The following is a 5,000-nucleotide window of genomic DNA, read 5'->3' on the forward strand; positions in this document are numbered from 1 at the left end:
GCCCAACACTGCTTAGCTTCCAAGATCAGATGAGATTGGGCGTATCCAGTGTGGTGTGGCTGTAGATGAGCTTTATGGTTTCTGTTAGAACTTTTCTACTTCTAACTACTGTTTCATAAATGAATACGTTTTAAAATGGAATGCATCAACAGAACGGTGTTGGTAGTATAAAAATATCGACAGCAGCTTGTATTCCCAGGTGGTCTCCCATCCAAGTACTAACCAGGCCCAACACTGCTTAGCTTCCAAGATCAGATGAGATTGGGCGTATCCAGTGTGGTGTGGCTGTAGATGAGCTTTGTGGTTTCTGTTAGAACTTTTCTACTTCTAACTACTGGTTCATAAATGAATACGTTTTAAAATGGAATGCATCAACAGAACGGTGTTGGCAGTATAAAATTATCTACAGCACCTTGTATTCCGAGGTGGTCTCCCATCCAAGTACTAACCAGGCCCAACACTGCTTAGCTTCCAAGATCAGATGAGATTGGGCGTATCCAGTGTGGTGTGGCTGTAGATGAGCTTTGTGGTTTCTGTTAGAACTTTTCTACTTCTAACTACTGGTTCATAAATGAATACGTTTTAAAATGGAATGCATCAACAGAACGGTGTTGGCAGTATAAAAATATCTACAGCACCTTGTATTCCCAGGTGGTCTCCCATCCAAGTACTAACCAGGCCCAACACTGCTTAGCTTCCAAGATCAGATGAGATTGGGCGTATCCAGTGTGGTGTTGCTATAGATGAACTTTCTGGTTTCTGTTAGATCTTTTCTACTTCTAACTACTGGTTCATAAATGAATACGTTTTAAAATGGAATGCATCAACAGAACGGTGTTGGCAGTATAAAATTATCTACAGCACCTTGTATTCCGAGGTGGTCTCCCATCCAAGTACTAACCAGGCCCAACACTGCTTAGCTTCCAATATCAGATGAGATTGGGCGTATCCAGTGTGGTGTGGTTGTAGATGAGCTTTGTGGTTTCTGTTAGAACTTTTCTACTTCTAACTACTGGTTCATAAATGAATACGTTTGAAAATGGAATGCATCAACAGAACGGTGTTGGCAGTATAAAAATATCTACAGCACCTTGTATTCCCAGGTGGTCTCCCATCCAAGTACTAACCAGGCCCAACACTGCTTAGCTTCCAAGATCAGATGAGATTGGGCGTACCCAGTGTGGTGTGGCTGTAGATGAGCTTTGTGGTTTCTGTTAGAACTTTTCTACTTCTAACTACTTGTTCATAAATGAATACGTTTGAAAATGGAATGCATCAACAGAACGGTGTTGGCAGTATAAAAATATCTACAGCACCTTGTATTCCGAGGTGGTCTCCCATCCAAGTACTAACCAGGCCCAACACTGCTTAGCTTCCAAGATCAGATGAGATTGGGCGTATCCAGTGTGGTGTGGCTGTAGATGAGCTTTGTGGTTTCTGTTAGAACTTTTCTACTTCTAACTACTGGTTCATAAATGAATACGTTTTAAAATGGAATGCATCAACAGAACGGTGTTGGCAGTATAAAAATATCTACAGCACCTTGTATTCCCAGGTGGTCTCCCATCCAAGTACTAACCAGGCCCAACACTGCTGAGCTTCCAAGATCAGATGAGATTGGGCGTATCCAGTGTGGTGTGGCTGTAGATGAGCTTTATGGTTTCTGTTAGAACTTTTCTACTTCTAACTACTGTTTCATAAATGAATACGTTTGAAAATGGAATGCCTCAACAGAACGGTGTTGGTAGTATAAAAATATCTACAGCACCTTGTATTCCCAGGTGGTCTCCCATCCAAGTACTAACCAGGCCCAACACTGCTTAGCTTCCAAGATCAGATGAGATTGGGCGTATCCAGTGTGGTGTGGCTGTAGATGAGCTTTGTGGTTTCTGTTAGAACTTTTCTACTTCTAACTACTGGTTCATAAATGAATACGTTTGAAAATGGAATGCATCAACAGAACGGTGTTGGCAGTATAAAAATATCTACAGCACCTTGTATTCCCAGGTGGTCTCACCATCCAAGTACTAACCAGACCCAACACTGCTTAGCTTCCAAGATCAGATGAGATTGGGCGTATCCAGTGTGGTGTGGCTGTAGATGAGCTTTGTGGTTTCTGTTAGAACTTTTCTACTTCTAACTACTGGTTCATAAATGAATACGTTTGAAAATGGAATGCATCAACAGAACGGTGTTGGCAGTATAAAAATATCTACAGCACCTTGTATTCCCAGGTGGTCTCCCATCCAAGTACTAACCAGGCCCAACACTGCTTAGCTTCCAAGATCAGATGAGATTGGGCGTATCCAGTGTGGTGTGGCTGTAGATGAGCTTTGTGGTTTCTGTTAGAACTTTTCTACTTCTAACTACTGGTTCATAAATGAATACGTTTGAAAATGGAATGCATCAACAGAACGGTGTTGGCAGTATAAAAATATCTACAGCACCTTGTATTCCCAGGTGGTCTCCCATCCAAGTACTAACCAGGCCCAACACTGCTTAGCTTCCAAGATCAGATGAGATTGGGCGTATCCAGTGTGGTGTGGCTGTAGATGAGCTTTGTGGTTTCTGTTAGAACTTTTCTACTTCTAACTACTGGTTCATAAATGAATACGTTTGAAAATGGAATGCATCAACAGAACGGTGTTGGCAGTATAAAAATATCTACAGCACCTTGTATTCCCAGGTAGTCTCCCATCCAAGTACTAACCAGGCCCAACACTGCTTAGCTTCCAAGATCAGATGAGATTGGGCGTATCCATTGTGGTGTTGCTATAGATGAACTTTCTGGTTTCTGTTAGAACTTTTCTACTTCTAACTACTGGTTCATAAATGAATACGTTTGAAAATGGAATGCATCAACAGAACGGTGTTGGCAGTATAAAAATATCTACAGCACCTTGTATTCCCAGGTGGTCTCCCATCCAAGTACTAACCAGGCCCAACACTGCTAAGCTTCCAAGATCAGATGAGATTGGACGTATCCAGTGTGCTGTGGCTGTAGATGAGCTTTGTGGTTTCTGTTAGAACTTTTCTACTTCTAACTACTGGTTCATAAATGAATACGTTTTAAAATGGAATGCATCAACAGAACGGTGTTGGCAGTATAAAAATATCTACAGCACCTTGTATTCCGAGGTGGTCTCCCATCCAAGTACTAACCAGGCCCAACACTGCTTAGCTTCCAAGATCAGATGAGATTGGGCGTATCCAGTGTGGTGTGGCTGTAGATGAGCTTTGTGGTTTCTGTTAGAACTTTTCTACTTCTAACTACTGGTTCATAAATGAATACGTTTGAAAATAGAATGCATCAACAGAACGGTGTTGGCAGTATAAAAATATCTACAGCACCTTGTATTCCGAGGTGGTCTCCCATCCAAGTACTAACCAGGCCCAACACTGCTTAGCTTCCAAGATCAGATGAGATTGGGCGTATCCAGTGTGGTGTGGCTGTAGATGAGCTTTGTGGTTTCTGTTAGAACTTTTCTACTTCTAACTACTGGTTCATAAATGAATACGTTTGAAAATGGAATGCATCAACAGAACGGTGTTGGCAGTATAAAAATATCTACAGCACCTTGTATTCCCAGGTGGTCTCCCATCCAAGTACTAACCAGGCCCAACACTGCTTAGCTTCCAAGATCAGATGAGATTGGGCGTATCCAGTGTGGTGTGGCTGTAGATGAGCTTTGTGGTTTCTGTTAGAACTTTTCTACTTCTAACTACTGGTTCATAAATGAATACGTTTTAAAATGGAATGCATCAACAGAACGGTGTTGGCAGTATAAAAATATCTACAGCACCTTGTATTCCCAGGTGGTCTCCCATCCAAGTACTAACCAGGCCCAACACTGCTTAGCTTCCAAGATCAGATGAGATTGGGCGTATCCAGTGTGGTGTAGCTGTAGATGAGCTTTGTGGTTTCTGTTAGAACTTTTCTACTTCTAACTACTGGTTCATAAATGAATACGTTTGAAAATGGAATGCATCAACAGAACGGTGTTGGCAGTATAAAAATATCTACAGCACCTTGCATTTCCAGGTGGTCTCCCATCCAAGTACTAACCAGGCCCAACACTGCTTAGCTTCCAAGATCAGATGAGATTGGGCGTACCCAGTGTGGTGTGGCTGTAGATGAGCTTTGTGGTTTCTGTTAGAACTTTTCTACTTCTAACTACTGGTTCATAAATGAATACGTTTTAAAATGGAATGCATCAACAGAACGGTGTTGGCAGTATAAAAATATCTACAGCACCTTGTATTCCGAGGTGGTCTCCCATCCAAGTACTAACCAGGCCCAACACTGCTTAGCTTCCAAGATCAGATGAGATTGGGCGTATCCAGTGTGGTGTGGCTGTAGATGAGCTTTATGGTTTCTGTTACAACTTTTCTACTTCTAACTACTGTTTCATAAATGAATACGTTTGAAAATGGAATGCCTCAACAGAACGGTGTTGGTAGTATAAAAATATCTACAGCACCTTGTATTCCCAGGTGGTCTCCCATCCAAGTACTAACCAGGCCCAACACTGCTTAGCTTCCAAGATCAGATGAGATTGGGCGTATCCAGTGTGGTGAGGCTGTAGATGAGCTTTGTGGTTTCTGTTAGAACTTTTCTACTTCTAACTACTGGTTCATAAATGAATACGTTTGAAAATGGAATGCATCAACAGAACGGTGTTGGCAGTATAAAAATATCTACAGCACATTGTATTCCCAGGTGGTCTCCCATCCAAGTACTAACCAGACCCAACACTGCTTAGCTTCCAAGATCAGATGAGATTGGGCGTATCCAGTGTGGTGTGGCTGTAGATGAGCTTTGTGGTTTCTGTTAGAACTTTTCTACTTCTAACTACTGGTTCATAAATGAATACGTTTGAAAATAGAATGCATCAACAGAACGGTGTTGGCAGTATAAAAATATCTACAGCACCTTGTATTCCCAGGTGGTCTCCCATCCAAGTACTAACCAGGCCCAACACTGCTTAGCTTCCAAGATC

General features: G+C 41.9%; 19 non-coding genes and 4 pseudogenes across 19 annotated transcripts in view; all 23 read right to left on the reverse strand.

Moving 5' to 3' along the window:
- Positions 1–67, reverse strand: part of LOC135059173 (5S ribosomal RNA) — a 119-nt gene extending 52 nt beyond the window's left edge. The window contains exon 1 of the ribosomal RNA XR_010245586.1: positions 1–67. This exon is cut by the window's left edge and continues 52 nt beyond it. This is a non-coding gene — a ribosomal RNA (5S ribosomal RNA).
- Positions 68–174: 107 nt separating this feature from the next.
- Positions 175–293, reverse strand: LOC134885786 (5S ribosomal RNA). The gene has a single exon (XR_010169891.1). It is a non-coding gene; the product is annotated as a 5S ribosomal RNA (ribosomal RNA).
- Positions 294–400: 107 nt separating this feature from the next.
- Positions 401–519, reverse strand: LOC135061958 (5S ribosomal RNA). The gene has a single exon (XR_010248323.1). It is a non-coding gene; the product is annotated as a 5S ribosomal RNA (ribosomal RNA).
- Positions 520–626: 107 nt separating this feature from the next.
- On the reverse strand, positions 627–745 carry LOC135063219 (5S ribosomal RNA). The gene has a single exon (XR_010249554.1). It is a non-coding gene; the product is annotated as a 5S ribosomal RNA (ribosomal RNA).
- A 107-nt stretch (positions 746–852) lies between these two features.
- LOC134889685 (5S ribosomal RNA) lies at positions 853–971 on the reverse strand (annotated as a pseudogene).
- A 107-nt stretch (positions 972–1,078) lies between these two features.
- LOC135059437 (5S ribosomal RNA) lies at positions 1,079–1,197 on the reverse strand. The gene has a single exon (XR_010245839.1). It is a non-coding gene; the product is annotated as a 5S ribosomal RNA (ribosomal RNA).
- A 107-nt stretch (positions 1,198–1,304) lies between these two features.
- On the reverse strand, positions 1,305–1,423 carry LOC135061959 (5S ribosomal RNA). Its single transcript, XR_010248324.1, has one exon. It is a non-coding gene; the product is annotated as a 5S ribosomal RNA (ribosomal RNA).
- Positions 1,424–1,530: 107 nt separating this feature from the next.
- LOC135066157 (5S ribosomal RNA) lies at positions 1,531–1,649 on the reverse strand. The gene has a single exon (XR_010252412.1). It is a non-coding gene; the product is annotated as a 5S ribosomal RNA (ribosomal RNA).
- A 107-nt stretch (positions 1,650–1,756) lies between these two features.
- LOC134887941 (5S ribosomal RNA) lies at positions 1,757–1,875 on the reverse strand. Its single transcript, XR_010171089.1, has one exon. It is a non-coding gene; the product is annotated as a 5S ribosomal RNA (ribosomal RNA).
- A 107-nt stretch (positions 1,876–1,982) lies between these two features.
- LOC134890332 (5S ribosomal RNA) lies at positions 1,983–2,102 on the reverse strand (annotated as a pseudogene).
- Positions 2,103–2,209: 107 nt separating this feature from the next.
- Positions 2,210–2,328, reverse strand: LOC134887953 (5S ribosomal RNA). Its single transcript, XR_010171090.1, has one exon. It is a non-coding gene; the product is annotated as a 5S ribosomal RNA (ribosomal RNA).
- A 107-nt stretch (positions 2,329–2,435) lies between these two features.
- On the reverse strand, positions 2,436–2,554 carry LOC134887965 (5S ribosomal RNA). The gene has a single exon (XR_010171091.1). It is a non-coding gene; the product is annotated as a 5S ribosomal RNA (ribosomal RNA).
- Positions 2,555–2,661: 107 nt separating this feature from the next.
- Positions 2,662–2,780, reverse strand: LOC134889048 (5S ribosomal RNA; annotated as a pseudogene).
- A 107-nt stretch (positions 2,781–2,887) lies between these two features.
- LOC134892275 (5S ribosomal RNA) lies at positions 2,888–3,006 on the reverse strand (annotated as a pseudogene).
- Positions 3,007–3,113: 107 nt separating this feature from the next.
- LOC135061960 (5S ribosomal RNA) lies at positions 3,114–3,232 on the reverse strand. The gene has a single exon (XR_010248325.1). It is a non-coding gene; the product is annotated as a 5S ribosomal RNA (ribosomal RNA).
- A 107-nt stretch (positions 3,233–3,339) lies between these two features.
- LOC135061961 (5S ribosomal RNA) lies at positions 3,340–3,458 on the reverse strand. Its single transcript, XR_010248326.1, has one exon. It is a non-coding gene; the product is annotated as a 5S ribosomal RNA (ribosomal RNA).
- Positions 3,459–3,565: 107 nt separating this feature from the next.
- On the reverse strand, positions 3,566–3,684 carry LOC134887976 (5S ribosomal RNA). The gene has a single exon (XR_010171092.1). It is a non-coding gene; the product is annotated as a 5S ribosomal RNA (ribosomal RNA).
- A 107-nt stretch (positions 3,685–3,791) lies between these two features.
- Positions 3,792–3,910, reverse strand: LOC135058425 (5S ribosomal RNA). The gene has a single exon (XR_010244853.1). It is a non-coding gene; the product is annotated as a 5S ribosomal RNA (ribosomal RNA).
- A 107-nt stretch (positions 3,911–4,017) lies between these two features.
- On the reverse strand, positions 4,018–4,136 carry LOC134884647 (5S ribosomal RNA). Its single transcript, XR_010168787.1, has one exon. It is a non-coding gene; the product is annotated as a 5S ribosomal RNA (ribosomal RNA).
- A 107-nt stretch (positions 4,137–4,243) lies between these two features.
- On the reverse strand, positions 4,244–4,362 carry LOC135061962 (5S ribosomal RNA). Its single transcript, XR_010248327.1, has one exon. It is a non-coding gene; the product is annotated as a 5S ribosomal RNA (ribosomal RNA).
- Positions 4,363–4,469: 107 nt separating this feature from the next.
- On the reverse strand, positions 4,470–4,588 carry LOC135061348 (5S ribosomal RNA). Its single transcript, XR_010247731.1, has one exon. It is a non-coding gene; the product is annotated as a 5S ribosomal RNA (ribosomal RNA).
- A 107-nt stretch (positions 4,589–4,695) lies between these two features.
- On the reverse strand, positions 4,696–4,814 carry LOC134885199 (5S ribosomal RNA). Its single transcript, XR_010169320.1, has one exon. It is a non-coding gene; the product is annotated as a 5S ribosomal RNA (ribosomal RNA).
- A 107-nt stretch (positions 4,815–4,921) lies between these two features.
- Positions 4,922–5,000, reverse strand: part of LOC135059438 (5S ribosomal RNA) — a 119-nt gene continuing 40 nt past the window's right edge. Inside the window, exon 1 of the ribosomal RNA XR_010245840.1 lies at positions 4,922–5,000. This exon is cut by the window's right edge and continues 40 nt beyond it. This is a non-coding gene — a ribosomal RNA (5S ribosomal RNA).

Source organism: Pseudophryne corroboree, chromosome 3, assembly GCF_028390025.1.
Source record: "Pseudophryne corroboree isolate aPseCor3 chromosome 3, aPseCor3.hap2, whole genome shotgun sequence".
Lineage (NCBI taxonomy): Eukaryota > Metazoa > Chordata > Amphibia > Anura > Myobatrachidae > Pseudophryne > Pseudophryne corroboree.